General features: G+C 37.4%; 1 non-coding gene and 1 pseudogene across 1 annotated transcript; both read right to left on the reverse strand.

Moving 5' to 3' along the window:
- Window positions 1-10,862: 10,862 nt before the first annotated feature.
- On the reverse strand, window positions 10,863-10,964 carry LOC116753761. Its single transcript, XR_004349862.1, has one exon. It is a non-coding gene; the product is annotated as a U6 spliceosomal RNA (small nuclear RNA).
- Window positions 10,965-19,952: 8,988 nt separating this feature from the next.
- Window positions 19,953-21,278, reverse strand: LOC116753446 (annotated as a pseudogene).
- Between the last annotated feature and the right edge of the window lie 5,406 nt (window positions 21,279-26,684).

Consider the following 26,684-nt stretch of genomic DNA (forward strand, 5'->3'; position numbering starts at 1 on the left):
TTGTTGGGGACTGTCCTATGCACTGAAGGATTTTTAGCAGCATCCCTGGCCTCTATTCAGTAGAAACCAAGATCACACTCTCCCATCCCACCCCACCAGTTGTGATAATCACAAATGTTTCTGGACATTGACAAATATCCTTTCCACTTTTCATTTCTATGCCTTTGCTTATTTAAGACTTCAGCCTAAATATGTCTCCTCCACCTCTGCCTGTCAAGTAACTGTTTGTTTGTTTTTCTTGAGGGGGGCGTGTCCTTGGTTCAGTGCCAACTGCACCTAAAGTCTTTTTATATGGCCAAGATATAATAACTCTTCTTTGCCATTTCCCATTTTCTCTTAATATCTCTATATAATCCGAATGAATCATGCTTCACAAGTACTAATGCTGCCCTATGTATATTAATGCCCACTTTACTACGACTCTGAGGTTTTCTATGGTTTACTTATAAGAAATCCAGTATTCCCCAGACTTCTCCTTAGTACATGTTCCATGAAACTCAAGAATGTTTATGTAAGTCTTGGTCATTTTGCACTTAGTTGTACCTGCCAGTGAATCAGGAACTCACCTCCTCTGATGACCATGAGTTCAGCAGCTGGGCTTCGAGCACAGGTCAATTGCCCACACGTGATTCCAGGAGTTCTGCTTGTGCAATGCCCCTCATGCTGACTTCTGCTTCTCAGCGCAAATACTTATCAATTTGCTGAATCCATTGTTGCTCTGGTGACAGGAGGGGAACATTTCAGCAGTTTGCCTGCCTAAATGTCTCCCAGCAAAGCTCAGGCAAGTGCTTGAGCACTGATGTGTTACAACTCTCAGTGGTATAGGTCTTTCAAATTACATACACAGCTATCGTTCTTCAGGAAACATATATGCTGCAAATGTGTCTGGGACAGAATTTTTTTTCTTTATGAGCACCCTCCTAAATGCAAAACCAATGCTCCTTTGATCTTTCTGCTTAGTGCTGACTAGCTGTGGCCTTTTTCCTTTACCGAGACTTCCCTGTGCTCTGTTCCACCTTCCCTTTGTTCTTTTTCAGGGCTGCCCCAGCACATCAGTCATGTGTGAATATCCTTGAAACTCTATGGTCGTAGGTACAGCACAGAGATGGTTCAGGCTGTCAGAGTTCAATCTCTCTTTTATTCCTCAGGAGATGCTTTTCTTCCAAACAGATGGTGATGCAGGTGAGCTTGCGTGGGGAGAATTTGCTTCTAATTCTTCTTGTCAGAAACAAGGCATTGTTTTAAACTATGTTTGCCCACGTTGTCATAGGTCCCGGAGATGAACTATGTAGTTCTATGTGCCTTTTGGGCCTTTGTTCTGTATGTTCCTTGACACTACTAAAATGTATCAGATTGACTTTAAACAGTAGATTGTAAGTTTTACTAACTTGAGAAATAAAAACGAGAAAAACTAAAATGCTTTTAGAGTCTATTCCTAGAATAAATTCAGACCTCTGGACCTATGACATAACTTGTATTCTTATTTTTTTGGAAAAGCAAAAATAATAACAAGGAAAACACAGAACAATAAACATTATATGAATTTTTCCCCTCAGAGTAAGAAGTTACTTTTTTCTTCAAAGAAAAATAATTGTAAAGATTTTATTCAGCCATTGATTTATTCATTCATTCATTTATCCTTCTCATGAGAATTTGTCAAATGCTCACCAAGGAGGGTCAGGAATCTATTGAACCACTCTAATATCATGATATTTCCAAATTAATACAATAAAAATCAAAAGTACACTGATATTGAAACAGGATGACTCAACCTCAAGGAGTCTCATATTCATAATAAATGGCATCTTCAAGGAAATTGATTTTGTTTTGTTTTATAACTTCTCCGGCCAGTGAACTATTTAGGAGGGCACTGCCTTAGAAAAACCTAATCCATAATAACTGTCACATTAAAATCAAGGAGGTCTGGCAGATTATGTGTAGTTATATTCTTTTTCTTTACCAAAATTATCTTCTCACTTTATTTCAATGTTTGTGCAGAAGTAACCATGTAGCTCATAAGGGAATGAGCAGAGAAGATTAAAGTATATGAAAGAGAAGCCCCTGACAATTTTGGTTCCACAATAAATACAGATACAGTCTTTCAGGAATAATAATAAAAATGAATAGAAAAGTGAAATTCTTTTTACAAGACAACATATACTTTCAAGTTTTAAACTGTTAGGAATATACTTTTAGTATTTGCTTTTTAAAATAAAGTAAAATCTATCACAAATCTTAATGCATTTAGAAAATAAAATTAGAGTTCTGAGATATGAATTAACTTGAATATCCTTACTTATCCACTAAATAAGTTAAACAACATACTTAGTGAGTATAAAGCAGCAGCCAGTGTCCTTTCTGACTCTCTTTCATGAGGACTACCATTCTTCACCAACATACTTTGAGAATGAAGTTATTAGTCAAGTTGAATTAGCATCATTTGATAGATAAGGAGCTCCCAAAGGGGAAAGAGATATATTTGGTTCTTCTATGATGAATTTGTCTGACTGAGAACCCAAGAGCTTATCACCTCTCTCCTTCCCCAGCCTCTGCTATACCTGACATTATTTGGAAATAGTAAAATTATTTCAAAACACCTTAATGAGATTTTTAAGTGAGTGTGTAATTTATTATATAATTATGTTTATGTTCTTTAGAGAAGGGGCTATATGTTTCAGGCTGCCAACTTTTTTGTAATTTTTGCCCATTTGTGGTGGTAGAGAGGTTACGTGTCAGGTTGGTGGAAGCAGGTCATCCATCTTGGTGTCCCTGCAGCTGTTCGGGGTGTTGGAAATCACTCTAGAATTAGAAACAGGAAACTTGGTCTCTCTGCAACATGGGGAAAATCATTTAACTTCAGTGAAACAGGAGTGATAATATCTTCCTTGCCTTCCTCGTAGAGCAATTATGTGGAGCATTTAATTATGAAATTAAAATACTTTCTAAATAAATTTTGGGCAGTATGATTATTTTCACAGGTATCAGAGATAAAATGAAGAGAAGCCAGGAATGATATGTAAGCAGCAGACCCTGAAGTTCTATTAATAATTGAGGACAAACAGTAGCCCCTGCCAGAGATGCTACAGATCAAATATACCACCTTAGATGATTGAATTAAAGACCAAGTTAAAATTAAAGCACTTAATTCAGAAGTGGGAAGACCACTGGATTCTAAGTTTGAATCCCTGATCTCTGATATGAGCTACGTGGCCTGGAGCAAGCTAATGTCTGTTATTAACCCTCTCAAAAAAGACAGAGTGAGCAAAATAACTTCTAATCAACAGTTTTCGCTTTTTGACATGATAACATCCAGCTCCCACTCCAAACAATTTATATACCATAATATTATTAATGCAAACAATTTATTTTTATATATCTTTTCTCTAGCTTCCTCTTCTGAATTAAGTGAATAGTAATATATAAATTCAAATATGACATATAAATACAGAAGGAATTTTGTTTGGAGCTATTGCATTAAAGTTGCAACGATGTAAACTGTCTTTATTTTTGACGCGCAGGCTCAGCGGTCATGGCTCACAGGCCCAGCCGCTCCGCGGCATGTGGGATCTTCCCGGACCGGGGCACAATCCCGTGTCCCCTGCATCGGCAGGCAGACTCTCAAGCACTGCGCCACCAGGGAAGTCCCTAAACTGTCTTCATTTTAAAGACAATTCAATTAAAGCCCTGAGAGTTTAGATCACTTGCTAACATGATACAGCTACTAATTGTGTGAGTACTGTTCATCTGTATTCTACAATTATTTCTCAGCCATTGATAAAAATTTGTGATGATTAAGCAATCATTGTTCAGATACTCATATAAATGCAGGTTCAGATACTCATATAAAGGGCCAAAACGTCTGCAAATTATTAGCCCAAATGTGTTGTACCCTCACGATATTTTGATTTGCAAGAACTCTGGCTTGCCATTTAAAATCGTTAGCTATGATGCTTGAGGCCCCAGATGTTTTTAAACAAATAGATTATTCAGATTTGCAGTGTAAGTGAGCTGCCTTTTTCATTGGAAAGAAGGTTCAGAAGAAAGAGCTTGGGTTAGCTGAGAACATGCCTCCTGAAACACATACTGGAGAATAATCATGGACTTCCTTGAATATCAGGTTTGTTTTCTTTAGTGATAGTTCTCAATAGTTAATGGAAAAGCCAGAAGTCATTGCAAATGAGTTTAGTCTCTGGTCTTTCTTTCTGTGAAAAGGCCCTGATGTCCAAGTGGACAAGCAGGTGAAATTTCAGGAAATCTGTAATGGAAAACTCACATTAAGAGTTTCACAGATTTCAGTTAAGTTTTTTTTTTTTTCTCCTCCTCATTCAAGTTTGATCTTGTAGGGAGATGGAATAGAGTTTACAGATAGATCTACTGAATATGGAATTCCTGGCCTTCCTAGAGAATTGTGTAAAATAATTCTCGTCATCCTATTCTCGCTGATACTCCATAGTCTTTCTCCTTTTCACTTTCTTTCTCTTTTCCAGTTCATTATATTGATGCTACTTTCATTTAATGAATTGCATTTCTGCCACTCATGCCCTTTAAAATTGTTTTATTTTCATTCCTGGAAGAGGAGAGTGTTCAGCAAATCTTTCTTGATTATTAGTACAAAAGCTGTCTTGCTCTTTGCTTGGTTTCTGAAGGAAAAGTCCACTTGCCTAGTTTTGACTTCATTTACATTTTCTCACATTGACCTCCCTTTTACAACTTCATCACCTCTATCATTAGCACAGTATCTACTGTGGGTTGGAAGGCTATACCTACTCTGGTTTGGACTCTAAGCTACTTAGACTTGCGCCAGTGTATATAAAAATCTCACTTATTCCTTAAATAAACTTAAGCCATTATTAGCCCCATAGAAGTAAATGAATCTCACAGATTTTAAGTAGTTTTGTTTAAGATATATACCAGATTAGAGACAGAAATGAACATAATATTTAGTGTTGCTTTTGTCATTATTGGAAGAAATAAAACTATCTTCTATGTCTGAACCCAGATCTGGATAGGTGATATTTCAGGATTTTTACATATTCCTTCAAAAATTATTTGGAAAACCTCTGACTAAAAAAAAAAACCCAAAAAGAAAACAGCAAGAAAACATGAACTGCCTTGTTTTTTCTTTCCCACTATTTAGTACAGAAGAAAAGTATAAAATATCATCAATATTTACATTTCAAAGCAGAGGTTGTTTAGCACAATAATGTTTGATAAGTAAATGGAGGAAAGCTATTCTTTTTTTTTTTTTTTTTTTTTTTTATGCGTTACGCGGGCCTCTCACTGTTGTGGCCTCTCCCGTTGCGGAGGACAGGCTCCGGACGCGCAGGCTCAGCGGCCATGGCTCACGGGCCCAGCCGCTCCGCGACATGTGGGATCTTCCCAGACCGGGGCACGAACCCGTGTCCCCTGCATCGGCAGGCGGACTCCCAACCACTGCGCCACCAGGGAAGCCCGCTATTCTTTTTTAAAGTTAGGTACAAGCTATGATTTTTGTTGCTGTTGTGATTACCTCAAAATCTTAGTCATTTCAACTTCCCTTTTCTCTTGTTGCTTGTGGTTAATTACCAAGTCCAATTTCAAATTCATATTATGACGAGCATCACCTCTATTTTCTTTCCAGAGAATCCATGGCGTTTCTACATTGGGGATTATACACGTTTCTTAAGAAAAAATGGAGGCTTGCCCCATATGGCCATGCCATGTTTTTCTAAATTATTATTTCCTGCTTCCTTATATGAACCCCGTGTGCAACTAAAGCTATTCTTCCAAGTACATGTGGATAATCTACTTGCCTAGATTTTTTTTAAGGATATTCCTTCTTACTGGAGAGCCTTTTTCTATTATAAATCACTGTCTATCAAGTACACATATGTCCACATTTCATATATCCCTTACATTCTAGGATAACTGTACTAAACAGAACACTTAAATTTTACCAGTTCTCTATCCTTGTAGCCTGAAGCTTATCATTTATCCCTTCCACTCATTGTTTGATCTCCACAATGAGGTTAGGACAATAGGACTTTATGATCCTTAGCTACAAATGACAAAGGAGGCAAACCTGTGGTTTATTTTCTGTACATCACTCTGTACAGTTCACCAAATTCTTTGAAAAAATATTATCCATTTGTTTGTGGAAATCTTCAGAAATCCTCTTAGGATACTGGAATTAAATAATTACAGAACACAAGACACAGGGAATTTAGAGATCTGGTATTTCCTAATGTTGGAGAAATGCTCTGAAAAAGAAATGAGTTTAAGGTAGACAGCACTCTTCATTTTATTCACTCTATTTCTTTCACACTGATTATTTATTTCAATTAATATTTGAAGGTTGTTTTATTGACATTTGAATATTTGAATGTCACTGTATTATCATATATTATAAAGCTATAGTATTATATAATAGGGACATTATCTGTTACATGCTCCCAATATTTGCCAAATATTGTTTATAAAAACAAAAATACATGGAATTGATCAGGTTATTATTTTTTCTCTTCAAAGTTTACATTTTCCCAACTCAGATAGAAAATCTAACCTCAGGAACTATATACCAGATTTTCTAAAGGTAAGAAAATGTTAAAATGGACACAATTTTTAAATTATACTCTCTCTTCATATTGGGGGAAAAGAAGTGGATTCTAGTTCATCAACTGTGAATTCTGGATTAAATATCCTTCTATCCCAATCTTTGTAAGAGAAACATTAAAAGCCTATTTAGGATTTTATACTGTAACGTGTTGTGACTCTTTAAGGATTTGCTACATTTGTTTCACCTATACTTTTTTTTTTGTCTTAATTATTTTAAAGCAAAACCCCGACTTTGTTATTTCACCCCTCTAGGAGTCAGTATTTATATCCTTAAAAAATTATCTGGATATTTTCCTATATAACCAAATTTCTCCAATTGTCTTGAAATATGTTTTTACAATTGATATTTTTCAAACAGGAGCCAAGTAAGGTCCACACTTACCAGGTGCTTATGTTGCTTACATCTCTTTTTATCTAAAACAGCCATACTATTACATATTGTTGATCTGCTAAAGACAACAGATCACGTGCCCTCTAATACTTCCAACATTCTAAATTTTCTTTGCTGTTTGCTTTGTGATGTTGATTTATTTGTTTCTCTATCCTTAGTATTCTTTTTTTTTTTTTTTTTTTATGGCTGCGTTAGGTCTTCGTTGGGGTGCGGGCTTTCTCTAGTTGCAGTGAGCGGGGGCTACTCTTCATTGCGGTGTGTGGGCTTCTCACTGCAGTGGCTTCTCTTGTTGTGGAGCATGGGCTCTAGGCACACGGACTTCAGTAGTTGTGACATGTGGGCTCAGTAGTTGTGGCTCGTGGGCTCTAGAGCTCAGTCTCCATAGTTGTGGCACACGGCCTTAGTTGCTCAGTGACATATGAGATCTTCCCGGACAAGGGCCCGAACCCGTGTCCCCGGCACTGGCAGGCAGATTCTTTATCACTGCACCACCAGGGAAGTCCCTTAGTATTATTAATATACTAATTATTGGCCCTACATATATGCTAAAATTTGGGATTAGATGTTTTGTTTGTTTTTGAAAGAATAGTTCTTAAGTGGTGCCATGTATCCTGCATCGTGTTTGGAGACAGGCAATGTCTTATTGTCCCTTCTTAATGATGTGGTGATTGATTGTGCAGTTAATTCAGGTCATAATAGCCTGCATATCAGAAGGTTGACTTAACACAGCTCTCTGATTTTTGGCCACAAATAACCTAAATCCTTCCAGCTAGTGACGTCAAGGTATGGATCAAATGACTGTGCATAACCCCTTTCTTGGGTTCTGAGCTAGGAGACTAAAGATCTGGGAAATTAATTTAGATGTGCATGTGTATTCTAACACAGGCATATTAACCAAATTTTAAAAGTAAAGAACTGACTCACAGGGATTATAAAAAGTAATGGAATCTGAGAACCACCCCCCTTTAACTCTCCATGAAAATACCCTTGAAAAGATACAGATAACAAGGAAAAAGCAACAGTGATTCCAGAAACTAAGCATAAAAAGAGTGGAAACAGCAAAATTATGGAGGGATATCTTTAAACTTTGATGACATTACATAAATGTCATTGAGAGCTGATGTATCCTTTAACTCCTAAACTAAAAGAGCACTGGTACAATTTTTGGGCAAATCTCATTCATATCCCCTAAATAATGAATGTGAAGTTTAACTTTATGTAGATCTGAGTTTAATTCTTGGATTCTTGCCTCTTATCTGCTCTGTAATTCTGGGGAAGTTACTTCGTCTCTATAAGCTCCTATTTCTTTATTTATGAAATATAGAGTGGATTTCATTACTTTCCTCAGAGTCTGCATGTAGGAATTAAGCTGGAGAATGCATATATGTATAATAGTATCATGTTGTTTTAAAATAGGTTTTATTATTATTTAGAAATGGTAAGGCTAACAGAGATAACTGTCATTGAAAATATAGTTTGTTATACTTACGGATGTCAACTTTACTGTGGTTTCCATGGGAAGGAACAGGCAAGGCAGGTTAAACATTTTTAGGATTGAGTAGTTTGAATAATTCCATTGGCTCTGGGGTCTCTAGTTTTCTGGTACCCGACCCTGGGGTGATTAAGGCAGGTGACTAGTGGCCTAGAATATGAGAATCCAATAGACAAGTTAGTTGGGCTGTGGGCTCTGGATCGCACTTAAAAGGCATGTGGGCAAATTATTGTTTTGAATTTTTCATCCCTTCTCCACTGATCTAAATGATACTGTTTTTATATATCAGGTTCTCCTTTATTCATAGATCTATTTTTCATCTGTGCATTTTTTTCCCATGGGTCTCCTGTATCCTTTCTTCCTGTATAGCTTTTCAATATATGCTAATTGTTTTAAACTTTGTTTTGAAATAATCTTAGACTTGCAGAAAAGTTGAAATAATAGTACAGAGTTAATGTATAAGTTTCAACCAGTTTCCTATGGTAACATCTTTTTAAAATTTTTTTCAAAATTTTATTGGTGTAGAGTTGATTTACAATGCTGTGTTAGTTTCAGGTGTACAGCAAAGTGATTCAGTTTTATATATATATATATATATATATATATATATATATATATATATATATACATTCTTTTTCAGATTCTTTTCCCATATAGGTTATTTCAGAATACTGAGTAGAGTTCCCTCTGCTATACAGTATGTCCTTGTTGATTATGTATCTTATATATAGTAGTGTATATATGTTAATCCCAAACTCCTAATTTATTCCTCCCTCCCCCACCTACGATAACATCTTCAATAACATAGTACAATTGTCAAAACCAGGAATTAACATTGTTATGCTGCTATTAATTAAATGCAAGCCTTTCTCAAATTTAACCAGTCTTTTGCCTAATGTTCTTTTTCCTTTTCCAGGATCCAATTTCAATTCTTATATTGCACCTAGCTGTTGTGTCTCCTTACTCTCCTCTAATCTGTGGCAGTTCCTCCCTTTCTCCTACTTTCCTTGTCTTTTATGATGTTGGCATTTTGGATGAGTTCTAGTCTGTCATTTTGCAAAATGTTTCTCAATTTAGGTTTGTCTGATGTTTACTCATCCTTAGATTGAGATTATACATTTAAAAAGATAATACACAGAAATAATGTTATGTTCTCAGTGCATGGTATCACTATATCTTCTTACTGGTGATGTTCATATTGATAACTTGGTTAAGGAGGTGTCTGCCAGATTTCTCCATTGTAAATTACTATTTTTTCCTTTATAATAAATACACTGATCTTAAGTGTAGAGTTCAATGAGTTCCGACAAATGCATACATCTAGATAACCCACACACCTAAGATATGGAACATTTCCACCCCTCTAGAACATTTGCTTATGTGGCTTCCTAGCATCCTCCCCATAGTAACATCCCCAAAAGCAACTCTTCTGATTTCTTTGATGTATTTCTGGATTCTCTTTGCTAAAATTTGTTAAGGATATTTGGATCTATGCCCATGAATTATATTGGTCTATAAATTAAACTGTCTTTTAATGTGCTTGTCTTATTTTGGTATCAGGATTATTCTGGCTTCAAAAAAAAGTTGAAGGATACTTCCCTTCTGTTTTCTGAAAGAGTTTATGTAATAATGGTATTACCGTTTTCCCAAATACTTAATAGAATTCATCACCGTAACTATCTGCACCTCGAGTTTTGATGGTGGGTAGGTTTGCAGCAATGAATTCACATTGTTTAATAGATACGTGCTTATCAAGATTTTCTATTTCTTTGTGGATATTTTATTTTTTACATCTTTATTGGAGTATAATTGCTTTACAATGGTGTGTTAGTTTCTGCTTTATAATAAAGTGAATCAGTTGTACATATACATATGTTCCCATATCTCTTCCCTCTTGCATCTCCCTCTCTCCCACCCTCCCTATCCCACCCCTCTAGGTGGTCACAAAGCACCGAGCTGATCTCCCTGTGCTATGCGGCTGCTTCCCACTAGCTATCTATTTTACGTTTGGTAGTGTATATATGTCCATGCCACTCTCTCACTTTGTCACAGCTTCCCCTTCCCCTTCCCCATATCCTCAAGTCTATTCTCTAGTAGGTCTGTGTCTTTATTCCTGTCTTATCCCTAGGTTCTTCATGACATTTTTTTTTCTTAAATTCCATATATATGTGTTAGCATACGGTATTTGTCTTTCTCTTTCTGACTTACTTCACTCTGTATGACAGACTCTAGGTCCATCCACCTCATTACAAATAGCTCAATTTCTTTTCTTTTTATGGCTGAGTAATATTCCATTGTATATATGTGCCACATCTTCTTTATCCATTCATCCGATGATGGACATTTAGGTTGTTTCCATCTCCTGGCTATTGTAAATAGAGCTGCAAAAATATGGAACACTTCACGAATTTGCATGTCATCCTTGTGCAGGGGATGTACTTCTCTGTATCGTTCCAATTTTAGTATATGTGCTGCTGAAGCGAGCACTGTGGGTATGTTTTGATAGTTTGTGTCTTTCAATAAATTTTCCATCTAAGGGGACTTCCCTGGTGGCTCAGTGGTTAAGAATCCACCTGCTAATGCAGGCGACACGGGTTCGAGCCCTGGTCCAGGAAGATCCCACATGCCGTGGAACAACTAAGCCAATGCACCACAACTACTGAGCCTGTGCTCTAGAGCCTATAAGCCACAACTACTGAACCAGCATGCCACAACTATCGAAGCCCATCTGCCTAGAGCCCATGCTCCACACTGCAATGAAGAGTAAACCCCTCTCTCTGCAACTAGAGAAAACCGGCACACAGCAACGAAAACCCAACGTGGCCAAAAGTAAATAAATAAATAAATTTATTTTTTAAAATTTCCATCTAAATTGTCAAACGTATCGGCACAGGGTTATCAACAAAATTGCCTTATTGTGTTTTAATGTTTGTAAGATCATTAGGGATGTTCTCTCTTTCATTCCTAATATTGATAGTTTGTGGTTTTTCTCTTTCGTCTTGATCTACAGAACTATGGTTTTATCCAAACTGATGATCTTTTCAAATTATGAATATGTGAATGTGTTCTCTTTTTTGTTAGTTTACTTTCTATTTCACTGGCTTCCACTTTTTATTATTTTCTTCCTCTTATATTTGGGTTTCTAGCTTCTAAAGGTAAAAGCTTAGAGTATTAATTTTAAAATTGTATTCATTGTTAATACAGGTAGTTAAAGATTACAAATTTCTCTTTCAGTGCTACATTAGTTGCATTCCACAAATTTTGCTATATTGCATCTATAAATTGCTTCCAGTTGTTTCATAATATCCCACATGTCTTTCCACTTACATTACTATCTACAGCTCTCAAGGATGAGTGACTCATGATGTCTCCAATACTCTAACACCCAACACAAATACTGCTTCAGTAATTCCTAATATCATACCCTTGTATTCTGAGAATTTCTTTGGGGTACATACCCAGGAGCAGAATTTTTGTCATATATCTAACTACCTTGCTTCACTCTATTAATCATTTGAACAATTTACAAAAAACATAGTTTTTTTCTTGATTTCCATGTAAATGGTGTTTCATTTGTGCTTAAAATGCTGGTTTTCTTCTTTTTCAGTCCACATATCTTTATTCTTTTTTTTCTGCCCCATTACAACATTGACTATAAGTGTTAATCTTTGTCTTAATCCTAGTTTTGAAAAGACTGTATCTTAGACATTTATGGAAAGTATTTTGTAGTTTCCTGTTTTCAGCCTAAGCTCCTTCTTAGTGTACCATGGTATTCATCATTGATGAATATTAAATTTTAACAAAACATTTCTAAATATACTGAGATTATTGTATGGTTTTTTCCCCTTTAATATATTTTTGTAATGATTTTTTTTTCCAAATTGAATTCAGTGTACATTGCTGGATAAGCACGATCTTGCCATAATGTTTTTATAAAATATATTGCTTTATATGTTTTTCTCTTTTTTTGGAATATATGTTCAAAAATGAGATTAACTTGTGATTTTTCCTCTCTTGTTATATCCAAATCTTGTTTGGGCATTAAAGTTATACTGGTCTCATAAAGTTGTGGAACAATCTCCGATATTTTGTTTTCTGGAAAACTCTGTAATTCTGTCCCTTGAATCTTTGGTATGTTTCAACTCAAAAAATAACTGGGTGTGTGAGAGTGTGTATGTGTACGTGTGATTATTTAACAGTAATATGTCAATTTTCTTCTTCTGATTTGATCCAGTTTTTGTAAGTTTTATTTCTGTAGGAAGTTGTTCATTTATTTAAAATTTCAAAATTGGCACATACAGTCATTCATTTTGTTTTCGTAATAGTTAATCTCTGCTTCATCTAGAGCTGTACTTTTATTCCTGTTATTGTTAGTGAGTTTCTTTCCTTGTCATAAACATTTCATTTTACTTTATTTTTTATCTCAAAGAAACATCTTAAAATTTCTGCAATGATTTGTTTTCTTTATTTTCTTCTAACTTATTGTGTTTTAATTATTTTATTTTATGTAACATTAAATTGAATTCTTTATATTAATCATATAAAGCTGACTGCCACCAATAAAAAGAACCCCAGTCAGTAAATTTCCAAATTAGAAACCTCTTTCTTTCTCACTTTATATCCAATTAACTTACATTCTGCAAAATGATTTTCAAACTCAAACCCCTCTGATTACGTAGGGCTTCAGAGTCCTTCACATGATCTTTGTATCCAGGCTTAAGGCAAAGAAAAGAGAGCATGTGTGGAAAAAGCTCTTTATTCCTCAGGGATGGCAGTCATTACATCCATTCACATTTTTTTTTTTTTTTTTAAATTTTTTATGTTTTTCGGTACGCCGGCTTCTCACTGTTGTGGCCTCTCCCGTTGCAGAGCACAGGCTCCGGACGCGCAGGCTCAGCGGCCATGGCTCACGGGCCCAGCCGCTCCGCAGCGTGTGGGATCTTCCCGGACCGGAGCACGAACCCGCGTCCCCTGCATCGTCAGGCGGACGCTCAACCACTGCACCACCAGGGAAGCCCTATTCACATTTATTGATGAGACCTATTGTTTGGCCACAAATCTCTGTCGTAAAACTGGGAAATGTAGTCTAGCTGTGGACTAAGCGAAAAGAAAACACAAATATTGGTCAGCATTGGGCCAGTTGTGCCAGAGTCCATAATTGTACTCACCAAATATCCACTTTCTCCTTCCCTCCATGCTGACCCCCCTGAGAAATGTCCCAGAGACATACCCCGTCACTGTATACTGCTCAAAGTCCAGGATCTTCAGGTGATTTGCTGTCCTTTTCTTCAGATTTGAACATGATTCCTGTTCCAGCAGCCAATAAGTAATACAACTAGTTATCTGTTCCCTTCCACATACATTGCACAGTGTTAAACCAGGGACAAAAAAAACCACTCCACAAGCTCTGATTCAGAAAGGGGAAGAATAGGAGACCTAAAACAACCATTATTCTGTGTTAATTCAAAAATCCTCCTGAGCAGTCTTAACAGGGACAGTACCCTCCTGTCCCTATTTTGGAGGTGTGAGAAGTTCTTTGCATTCTTAGAATCAAATAGGTTTTGATTCTACTCTGGAGGGGAGTCTTCTTCTATCTGTGGTTCTCTGGGGCCCCAGACTCTAATCACTGTTAAATTATTCCTCTGTCTGTTGTTAGTCCCACTTGCTTTTCTATTTCATCAGCGTCACCAAGGATAAGGTAGCAAAGCCCTCTTTGACTTTGTCAGCGGCTGCTGACCTCCATAATACTCCCCTGTCCTTTGTAGCCCATCCCTGCTCCAGGTTAGTGGGTCAAGAATTACCAGAATTTGTTCCCCACTAGTCAGTCTGTTTTGAGCACAATCTCTTATCCCATTGGAGCTCCGGATTAGGGCTAGGACAGGATTTTACTTACTTTCCCAGTGGACTTGTCTCTCCAGTGTGTAGTGGGTGGTGTGGTACTTGCTCCCCTAGATCCCTCCTTGCTAGGTTGCAGTGGCTTGGCTGCTTTCTTGTCCTCAAAGTGGCAGATCCTGACAGGTAGCCCTCTCTATAGAGCTACTATCTCCACATTCTGTTGATTACTCCCTCCCCTCTCCTCTTCAGTTCAGGAGTAATAATGGCTCTCTGCTCTTCCTCACCCCAGGGTCAGTTTACCATCCCTTTTTGGATTTCCTTAACCCTACCTATACCTTGGTAAACATGTCTTTATCCAACTGTCCTTGATTGCCTTATTTGAGCACACCCTCTTACTCTTATTGAGACATAAAGGATGATGTAAGCAAACCTGACTTTGAATTCCAACTCTGCCACTTGCTTTAAAAACAAGTTTTGTGACACAGTTAGTGATTATTTTGCATAAAATTGTTTTGCATGATATAATACTAACAGTATTTCTTGTGCTTGAGCCAAACTAAAAATATATATAGCACATGAGTTTGTTGTGGTAGGAAGGGAAACTTCCACATTTTAAAATAATGTTTAGTTTTAGTTCTCCCAAAAAGCAGAGCTTGAGACAGTCTTACATGTGTGAAGTGATCCTAGGGAACGAGAGTTGTGGAATTGCAAGAGTAAACTGGGAAAGAAAGGAAGACGAATCCAAAGGTGCATTATTGATTTGGTTCTGCTATAAACAACCAGAACTAAATTTCCCTGCAGAGTTTCTGAGGACTAAGAATATGTCTCAGAACTGTCAATCTAAGGACATTTGAGAGAGAGATTTTTATCCCCTGACTCCTGTCTCTCTAGCTGTTCCAGAAAGGCTGCGTCAGCTCCCACAGCATCCTGTATTAAGACATAAGAGAAGCCCTAGGGCAAAAAGCAAGAAATGAGGAACTGTTAAGATATATCTGAAGACTGCTGGTTGTCACAGAGATAGCCAGAGCCAAAAGGTGGTGGGAATTTTTAAATTGGCATAAAGGTTGTCCAACCTATTACCACCCCTCAACTTGGTAATTTACTTAAGCAGACGTCAATTTACAAATGTTTGTTCAATGAGAACATGCAAACTATTCTTTCATAGTCGCTTTAGATTTCATTCCTTTTGATAAATACAAAATTGTCAAACTGTCATTCAAGTAAGAATTCTGATTTTTGAGCTAGGAACCTTGATGCCGGAGGAGACTAGGAGGATTGTTCTCTGGGCGCCAAGACACATACTGTTCAAATAAACTGTGACAGTCATAAATGCTTCCTCTAAAACTTTATGGCTTCCATTAGTTTTGCATATTGATCCAGACTTGCATTTTCCATTTGTTTGATTATTATCATATTTTCTTTTGTGATTGTAAAAATGTCTATAACACTTACAGCATTGCAGAGCACTTGAAATTTTTTTTTAAATGACAAATGTTTATGTGTGACTTTTCCTTTGCATAAGTTTATATCCAAATTTCAGGACTAACATATAATCTAATATGTTCTATTTGATCTCATCACTCAAATTTCTAAATTGCCACTCTTCCCCATCCCACCTCTGCCATAATTCGTAGTAGGATTCAGGTGAACACTAAGATATGACAAATTCTCTTCCCTGGTGGCGCAGTGGTTGAGAATCCGCCTGCCAATGCAGGGGACACGGGTTCATGCCTCGGTCTGGGAGGATCCCACAGGCCGCGGAGTGGCTAGGCCCGTGAGCCATGGCCGCTGAGCCTGCGCCTCCAGAGCCTGTGCTCCGCAATGGAAGAGGCCAGAACAGTGAGAGGCCCGCGTACCGCAAAAAAAAAAAAAAAAGATGTACTGTTGTGCATCTTTTCATATGCCCCTTGGCCATCTGTATGTCTTCCTTGGTGAAATGTCTATTTAGGTCTTCCACCCATTTTTCAGCTGGATTGTTTGTTTTTTTGATATTGAGCTCCATGGGCTGTTTGTATATTTTGGAGATTAATCCTTTGTTGTTTCATTTGCAAATATTTTCTCCCATTCTGAGAGCTGTCTTTCCATCTTGTTTATATCCTTTGCTTTGCAAAAGCTTTTAAGTTTAATTGAGTCCCATTTGTTTATTTTTGTTTTTATTTCCATTACTCTAGGAGGTGGGTCAGAAAAGATCTTTCTGTGGTTTATGTCAAAGAGTGTTTTTCCTGTTTTCCTCTAAGAGTTTTATAGTGTCTGGTCTAACATTTAAGCCTTTAATCCATTTGGAGTTTATTTTTGTGTATGGTGTTAAGTGGGGTTAGGTAGTGTTCTAATCTCATTCTTTTACCTGTAGCTGTCCAGTTTTCCCAGCACCACTTATTGAAGAGACCGTCTATTCTCCATTGTATGTTCTTGCCTCCTTTGTCATAAATTAGGTGCCCATATGTGCATGAGTTTATCCTGTACCATTGGTCTATTATTAGAGAAATGCAAATCAAAACTACAATGAGGTATCACGTCACACCGGTCAGAATGGCCATCATCAAAAAATCTAGAAGCAATAAATGCTGGACAGGGTGTGGAGAAAAGGGAACACTTCTGCACTGTTGGTGGCAATATAAACTGATACAACCACTATGGAAAACAGAATGGAGCACCCTTATAAAACTAAAAGTAGAACTACCATATGACCCAGCAATCCCACTACTGGGCATATACCCTGAGAAAACCGTAATTCAAAAAGATACATGTACCACAATGTTCATTGCAGCACTATTTACAGTAGGCAGGACATGGAACCAACCTAAATGTCCATCAACAAGTGAATGGATTAAGAAGATGTGACACATACATACAAAGCAATATTACTCAGCCATAAAAAGAAACGAAACTGAGTTATTGGTAGTGAGGTGGATGGACTTAGAGTCTGTCACACAGGGTGAAGTAAGTCAGAAAGAGAAAAACAAACACGGTACGCTAATGCATATATATGGAATCTAAAAAAAAAACAGAAAAACCCATGGTACTAATGAACCTAGTTGCAAGGCAGGAATAAAGAGGTAGACATAGAGAATGGACTTGAGGACATGGGGTGGGAGGGAGAAGCTGGGGCGAAGTGAGAGAGCGGCATGGACATATATACACTACCGAATGTAAAATAGTTGGCTTGTGGGAAGCAGCAGCATAGCACAGGGAGATCGGCTTGCTGCTTTGCGGTGACCTAGAGAGGTGGGACAGGGAGGATGGGAGGGAGGCTCAAAAGGGAGGGGATATTGGGACACGTGTATGCATATGGCTGATTCGCTTTGTTGTGCAACAGAAACTAACACAGTACTGTGAAGCAATTATACTCCAATAAAGATCTATTAAAAAAATAAAACTAGATGTGCTTGGTTTGGTTTGGTTTACTTGGCCAGTATTTAAAAGTAAAACTTCACACTTATGAAGAGCATATAAAATGTTAAAACACAACTTAATTTAGTGAAAGTGGACATGCAAATTAACTTTTTTGACAGTTTTACTGAGATAGGTGGTTTGTAGAGTCGTTATGCTTTGTTGCAACTTATACGATCTTCTCTTTATAGATTAAATTCCATTTTTATTTTTAAGACCTGTAATTGTTGAATTCAGTCTTGGAAATCAGAGATGCAGAAGCTATTAAACTCTTAAGTCATTGGCAGTACTTTAACTCATTTCAGTTTAGGCACTTTTCATGTCTTTTCTCAGTACACAAGGAATATGTGCCACCTGCAGATAACTAACTTGATAACAAATTCACACTTCTAGCCTCTCCTTACACCTCACCTCCCAAGGATCACAGGAGTACCTGTCTTTTTCATTTCCTTCTCGTTCCTTCTTCCTCTCCCGCTCAAGATGTGCTTTATTTCGCTTCACAAATTACCAAAACGAATATAAGAAGAATCAGAAAATCTGAACAGCCCTGTGTGTTAAATAAATTAAATTTATAATAATAAAATTCCTCACATAGAGAACTCCAGGCCCAGATGGATTCATTGGTGAATTCTACCAAATATTTAACGGAAAAAAAAATCCAAGAATATACAAGCTCCATTAGAAACTAGAGAAATAGTGTACATTCCACATCTATTTTTATGAGCCAGCATAACCCTGGTATCAAAATCAGTCAACAACTTTACTTGAAAAGAATATTACATATGAGCATAGATACAAAGTGATAGAGATACAAATTTTAGCTTTATTGCTAGTAAAGCTGTTTGATATACATCTCTTAGGTCTTTGGTTTAGAGTCACACACATCTTTATTTTAATTAAAACAGGTGTGTATTGTACATATTGTTTTATAATGTTTTTATTAGATTTTATGCCATGAACATTTTTTCATGTCATTAAATATCCATCTATAACATAATTTTTAGCCCTTCTCAAATAATGCCTATCTGTTTAATCAGTTCTGATTGGCTTTATAGAAGTACTACTTCTGAGTATTTTACACATTCCTTGTTCTGTGTATTAAAACGCACACACAATATGAAAAATTCCCTTTATAGTTGAACATAATAATTTTTTCTTTTAAAAGTTATTTTGGTTTATTTGATCTAAGTTAAGCTCTCTCTATCCTTTTTTTTTTTTGCGGTACGCGGGCCTCTCACCGTTGTGGCCTCTCCCGTTGCAGAGCACAGGCTCCGGATGCGCAGGCTCAGCGGCCATGGCTCATGGGCCCAGTTGCTCTGCGGCACGTGGGATCCTCCCGGACCGGGGCACAAACCCGTGTCCCCCGCACTGGAAGGTGGACCCTCAACCACTGCGCCACCAGGGAAGCCCCCAACCTTTTAATCTTTTAAGAAAAAAATTTAGTAAGAAATTTCCCTGGAAAAAAAAAATAGTGGTTGATTACATTTCTGTCTTCATTTTTTTTAATGCACAAACTACATATTTATTAAGCATATGATTAACTTAAAAACACCAAACCAGTTTGTTTTAAAGTGCTCCTCATCCAAAACCTTGGACAAAACCATCACTCCAAAGTGAACTGAAAAAAACAGTTTACAAGGCAGACACTGACAATAGGTATGGACAGGCACTACCAAAAAATGCTATTTGTTCTTTAATTAAATAATGCCATTCTCAAGTTACGTAGGGCAGTCACCTTGACAGATTCCTTTTTTATAAATATTCATAAATTTAAAATGTCTAGATATTCGAAAGAGCTGCAAACATTAATACCTTACAACAACAACTTAAGTCTATTTTCGGAAAAAAGCATTAAAATCCTCTTCCACTGCAAGTCATTTATTTCTCTGGTGGAAGTGAGCAAGGTCACTACAATATTAACCTCTTTTCTAGAACAATATAAATAACAAGGTATGCACATCTTAAATTTGGGAGGTCATAAAAGTTAGGATGAAATCATTTTTTTTGATGCAACAGAAAAATAAATAAGTAAAAATTAAATACTTTAACCCAATATTTGGTATTGACAAATCAGTAGTGTCAACTTCATATACAAAGGACAGCACAGTCTGGTTTTTAAAAAATCCTCAATGTCATGGTATTTGGGGTAAAATTATTTCGAATATTAAATGTTTCCTTTTTGCTTAAAGAAATATGATACAAGCACCATCAAGCTGCGACCGTAACTCAGTTTCAGCTGGGGTAAAGTGACCATTTGGTCCATGGCACAAGTTACGTATATCACACTTCTGTCAAACTGAAACCTTAGGTTTATAAGATTTCATGTTTATAAGCTACAATACACACTGACTAAGATGTCAGTCCCTCACAGTTTCTTAGAAAAAAATCTACATTTGTCCTTACAGATGTCAAAATGTTACACCATCATTTGTTCAAAAAACAAAGAGATGCACATTCATACTGTGAAGTTATTAGGAAAATACTCTTGCAAATAAACTATACAAAGATAAAATACACTTCAAAGGTATGTGGGTTGTTTTTTGTTTGTTTTACAATATTCTATAAAGTGCAGAGTAATCCTAAGGGAAAAATTACTCCCTATAACATAGTTTAATTACAGCAGCTTTTGCAGAGCAATACTTAGAGGAAGGTGGACACTTCCGTTTCCTCAGGAAGAGAAGGATGGAAGAGCATCTTCTGATTCAGATTTTTTTTGGGCCATAAAGTCTGCTTTCCTCAGGAATGGTTGCTGATGCCAAATCTCGATTAAGTGTATTTCTTGAACAGTGAACAGGTCTATCTGGGTCTTTGAGAGGAACATCATTACAAGAGTCTGTATCTGTGTAGGTCCTTTGGCGCCGCTGGGAGAGTCGGTGAAGTGTAGACACTGTTTCTTTTATAGAGTGGCTGCTCCTCTCTGAACTGCAAGAACCAGGGTGGCTGACAGGACGCTTCATCATTTGAACAGGAGAAGTTGACACAGGAAAAACTAAGGGATCCCGATGGCACAGCTGAAACATCCCGGGTTTAAACTTGGCATTCGCTATCTTCACACATTCCTCAAGCGTTGTGATGAATGTATTACACGTCGCCCTAAGTAGAGAAGAGGTTTCATTCATGTTCTCTATGCTGGGAGATGAATGATTCTCATCATGGTGAACAAATTCTTGAATCGTATGAACTTGCTTCATTAGGACGTCACAATAGAGGCGAAGCTCAGACATTTTGGTTTTCAGAGATTCACTGGTTTCATTTATTTCTTTTTCTTTTTTAGTCCTAGTATCAGACAAACAGGCTTTGGAGCTCCCCAGAACAACCAGCCACCTTTGTCTTTCAGCTGCATTCACTGCCTTCATGTAGAAATGCTGCTCTCCTGGAATGATTAATTAATTCCATTCTTGTGTTGTCTGCTGAACGGACTTTAATTTCTCAAACTGCCATCTTTATACTTCCTTTGTTCCCTTTGCAAACATCATCTGGTGAATCATAGTAGGACAGGATTCCATTATCTAAAACAAACCAACGAGGCTGCCAACCTGTGGGATGGTTGGTCCACTTGTACAGAACTCCCTCCATGCTTCAGAGCCCGGCGCCGGCCGCGGTGAAGGGGGAAACGCGGGGCCTGGGCAGCCCCTCCCGGCCCGCCCGGGCCCCTCCCTCGGCGCCCCCAGCCGGCACCGAGCAGCCCTCAGCCCGCGCGCGCTGCCGGGGCGTGGCGGCCCTCAGAGGCCGGGACGGCGGCCGCCGCGTGGTGCTTGGGGACCTTGAGACATCCCCGGGTGAGCCCCGACGGCGGCGGCGGCAAGATCGGGACCACGGCCGGTCTCCTGCTCGCGCTTCCACAGCCCGGCTGCTCCCTTCCGCGCCCCCTCTGTCTTCACATTTTTAAAAGGGGAAATGTTTACCATACTTTAAAGGCTTCTTGAATATCCATCATCAAACATTCTAAGAGCAATTTCTTAGAGGGCATTTTTGTTCACCCAAATTTTAATCAAGGCTTTAACAAATTTTTTGCAACTCTGTACAACATTGCAAGCTTATTTATGAGCATATATTACCTGTGTACAAGTAACAGAACATGTCGTAAAGATATGATGATTTTTCAAATGAACTTACATTTCCTCCATAACCCAGGAAGATTATGGAATAGCTACCTTGATGTACTTCATGAAATAAGGATTGTTTAGCGTCAAGTGCAACTGTGTATAGAACAATCTTCCCAATTAGATTCATTCATTGAAGACTCCTGATATCCTTTCAATCTTAATATTGGTTTAAATGTTGATCAGGAAAATTGACAGTCTTCCCTAATTTGAGTTCAGATTTTGCTCATGAATTCCATAGAACATTTTCCCTTTAAAAGTTTAATGAAACTTAACTTTAAAAAGGTACCACAAAAGAGAAGCAGCTGTAAATGCCAAGGCTTGCACTGACTAATGTAATGCTAGTCTATAATCACAGACTCCAATCTGCCCCCAAACAAATTACACTGTGACAAAAACTGTCTGCAAAAGAAAAGTCAAAATGAATATAATATTGGAATCAGCTTCAGTGGAGTGACCCAACAGAAAAGTCACTAAAGATTAAAATGGGATCTGACAACAAGGCAGGATACGACTCCGGAATCCAGAGTACAGAGGTTTATTGCCAATGCTGAGCTGGAATCCTGGCCTAGAAAAGGGGGATGTCCAGAAGGAAGCCACACTGGGATTGGAAAACAGGCTTTTGCCCATAAAGGTTAGTGATGCCGAAACCTCAAAAGCCTCGGAGGTTCAAATTGGGTAAGTCAGTATTTTGGAGTGGCAGGGTAGGGTTACCTTCCTGGTTCTGCTGAGTAGCTGAGAACACAGCATACTGGAGCCAGGCATTTGGGGTTCTGTTCCTAACCCTGGCTCTTATTCTCCCAAGAAATCAGTGTTAGCCACTTAACGTTCTCTGTCTCAGTTTTCTTCTAAGTATAATCAGATGAACACATTGACCACATACTGAATTTACTAGGATGTTACCAGTTAGTGTTTTAAAATAGAAGAGAATAAAATAGAACAGAACAGAAATTATAGAGCTATAAGAAATTTTACAGATCCACTAATCCAATCCTTTCAACACTATGGCTTTGAGAGAAGAGACAAATCACACATCTAGTTAGTGCTTTGAAAGCTTCTCTTTTTCAACTTGGAAATAAAAACTAGAATACGTCCTTTGAATATTTTATTGTATCTGGGGCTGGACAAATAGGTATTGCTTTGTGGAGTATTAAAAATTATGAGGTAGATAGATATGTAGTGACCTGAAAAGTATTAATGATATATACCTTAGTGAAAAAATATTACACAATAATATGTGCAATACAAGCCTGTCTCTATTAAAATTAAATAGGTATGCATATACCTCTAAGAGAGAGACCTGTTGTTAAGTCAGTATTTTATGGTGGGATTATAGGTGATTTTCATTTTCCTCTTTTGGCTTATCAGTGATTTCTAATATATTGAATATGTATTTTGTTTATAATAGAAAAAAAATTACATTCTGTGTCCTAAAATGCAACATATATTGAAATCTAAAAAATATAGGCTTTATTACCCTAAAATGATCCCTTTTGATCTTTTGACTACCTGTACAAACATCAGAACTGTGCTGTTAACTCAGACCTCTCTTTTAAGCTCCAGACACAGTTATTCAAATTTTCTATGTATAGTTTAGGGCCCCATTGCTCTCTACTTAGAGTCTCCTCTGGGACATTAGCTCTCAACCAATCATAATACTACCCTGCCTTTGGAGGCATAATTGAGTGCTTGATATCAAGGCCTCAGGCCCACTTTTGATAACCAAGAAACAGCTAGTTCCCAAAGTGCAAATCTTCTTTTGTCAGCACATAAGCTATCCTACCTTTCAGAACAATAATTAAAATATCTCAGATTCTGACCACAGTCTTCTATAAATTCCATCTTATTGGATAATTTACCCTCAGTACAGCTGAACTTCAACCTCAGCGGAATCATTGATTTATTAAATCCTCTGCTTTCCCCCATCTGTCAGCTCTTTACTCTTCTCCTATCCAGGTTAGAGTCCATGGTCATTATTGCAACTACTCTCCTCCCTAAAGTCAGTGCCCCCTTTCTCTTTTCATTTCACATTTTCAACAAAGCACATTCTTCAAATTAATGACTTTTTGATTTTTCTGTGCCTGTACCCAAGGTACTAAAAAAACCTTTTCCTTATAAATTCACAATCATTGATCTTAACCCTGCAAGACAATTACTCATCCCTCTGATTTTCCCCTTACATTCCACCAAAACTGCTTTCATCGTTATTATCAATGTCATCTACTTCACCAAATCCAGGAGAAACTTTTTTTGTTCCTTAGCTTATTAGATCACTTAGTTATCTCCAAAACAGTCATTCGCTTTCTCCTCTAAAATATTCTGTTCCTTTAGCTTCTAAACCTTAGAGAATTTTAATTTTCCTTTTTTTCTGGCTATTTAATCTTAGTCTTGCTTGAAGGCTCATCTTCCCATACTGAGCTGTAAGAATTTTCTCAGGGATCTGTCCCAGGTCTTCTTGTCCTCTACTCTTCAGTCTCCATCTAGGACTATGGCATCTATTCCACTCCTTTGATTTCAATGAGCACCTATATTCTAATGGATACCAAATCTATACCATTAACCCACACCTCTCCTTTAAGATCCAGGTCATTTATTCAACTATCTACTTCACATCTATATTTAGGTGCTTCACGGACACCTTAAACTCAACAGATATTTAAAACTAACTCGTGATCTTCCTCTTTCTCCAATAGTGTTTGCTCTTCATTCAGTGCTGCCTAGTCAATGGCACCCCCTTCTACCCATATGTTCAAGGCAAAACCTGCTTGTCATCTTTGACTCCTGCCATCCCCTATCCTCCCAAACTAGTTTCACCAGTTAATGCTATCTCCAAGATAGGTCTCATTCCACACATCTCTCTCCATTTCTAGTACCCACACCTTAAGCTAGGCTATTGTTATTTTTCACCTGTAATAAACTCTGATAGGGCTTCTTCCACCTACTCTTATTTTCCTCCAATATATTCCCCACATTGCTGTCAGCTTGATCTTTTAAAAACTAACATTTGATCATTTCTCTTTCCTACTAAAAATCTTCGTATAGCTTCCCATTGCCTGTAGGGCAAAGACCAAATTCCTTAACACCATCTGCAAGACCTTGCCTGGTCTGCTTTCTACTCACTTTTCTAGTCCCATTCAATGATAGTCCTCTATAAAACTATAACTGTGGAAAACAAATATTATCCCCATTTTACAGCTCAGGAAACAATTCCCTGAGAATTTAAACTATTTAAATTTAAATTATTTTCTATCATCAAATGCTTAGAATTTAGTACAGCCAAGATTCTGACCTAATCAGGTTGGTTCCTATCCTCTTTTTCAGAATGCAACCTTATCTCTATAGCTCCAAATTCATTTAAAATAATATATGTCTCAAAAGAGGATAGTATTGAAATCAAACAAATATTTCACCTTAAGGAATATGCTCCCAGAGATAAGACAAAGATTCACTGAAATAAAATATAAATTATGGGTTTTTGTTATACCAAATACTAGTAGATGCAATGTTAATAATAATACCCAAGATGTATTGAGCACTTAATATGAATACTTTATACTCATTCATTCATTTATGCCCCATAAAAACTGATTGAAGTCCATAATATTATGATCCCCATTTGACAAATATCTAACCTGAGACATGGAAAGATAAAGCATTTGTCCAAACTTACATATGAAGTACAGGAGCTGAGCTTTGAACCCAGGCTATCTACCTCAGAAGTTTATTTTTCCTAACACTCTTTTAATGTATTAATATTGTAATCTCAATTTTTGAAAAATGATGGAAGATAGGAAGTAGACTTCATAGGGCAGGATAAAATCCAAGCCCTTCACTCACTTTTCTAGATTTTTCACCACCATATGGCCTCCCTGTGACACTCTCCAGACTTTCGGCACAAAATACCACTCACAAATCCCTGACTCCTGCAGTTTTCAGTCTGTGTGCACATGATCACATTCAGTCTGTGTGCACATGTTCTGCATATACATTACTACATCCTTTTTCTTTTTTTTTAATATGTTTATTTTATTTATTTATATTTGGCTGCGTTGGGTCTTCATTGCTGTGCGTGGGCTTTCTCTAGTTGTGGTGAGCAGGGGCTACTCTTTGTTGCGGTGCATGGGCTTCTCATTGCAGTGGCTTCTCTTGTTGTGGAGCACGGGCTCTAGGCACGCAGGCTTCAGTAATTGTGGCTCGCACACTCTAGAGCGCAGGCTCGGTAGTTGTGGTGCACTGGCTTAGTTGCTCTATGGCATGTGAGATCCTCCCGGACCAGAGCTCGAACCTGTGTCCTGCACTGGCAGGAGGATTCTTAACCACTGCACCACCAGGGAAGTCCCTACAACCTTTTTCTTTTCATAATCTTAATTATGAAGGTCTAAGCCCCTAAACATAGATAGCCCATTATAAAGTAGCACTAAATAAATGTGTGGTGAATTGAACTGGTCCTCCAAAGATAAGAAATACATATTTCCTTAAATGCACATATTGGTGGCCTAAGGTAAACAACTGAAAATCCCTATTAGTGTTTCAACTTTGCCATAAAAGTGTATCAAAACAATGATTTGTATCTCAATCAGTAGAAAGAAAACTACCAGAATATTATTAAATAAAAACTTGCATATTAGAAAGCAATTTATATTATGTAGAATATTCAGAAAACAAAAAATGAAGCTGTTAATTATGTAAATGTCTTTAAATGTAAAACTGATTTTTTAAATCCACACATAGAAATGAACCTCATGTCTGTCTTATATTCACAGTTGTCATGCTACCCTTACTCATGATATATATAACAAGATTTTCTTGTATTTTTTTCCTATATTTATTTTATTATTTTTTTATTTTTTTGTGGTGTGCGGGCCTCTCACTGTTGTGG

The sequence above is a fragment of the Phocoena sinus genome, chromosome 4 (genome assembly GCF_008692025.1).
Source record: "Phocoena sinus isolate mPhoSin1 chromosome 4, mPhoSin1.pri, whole genome shotgun sequence".
Lineage (NCBI taxonomy): Eukaryota > Metazoa > Chordata > Mammalia > Artiodactyla > Phocoenidae > Phocoena > Phocoena sinus.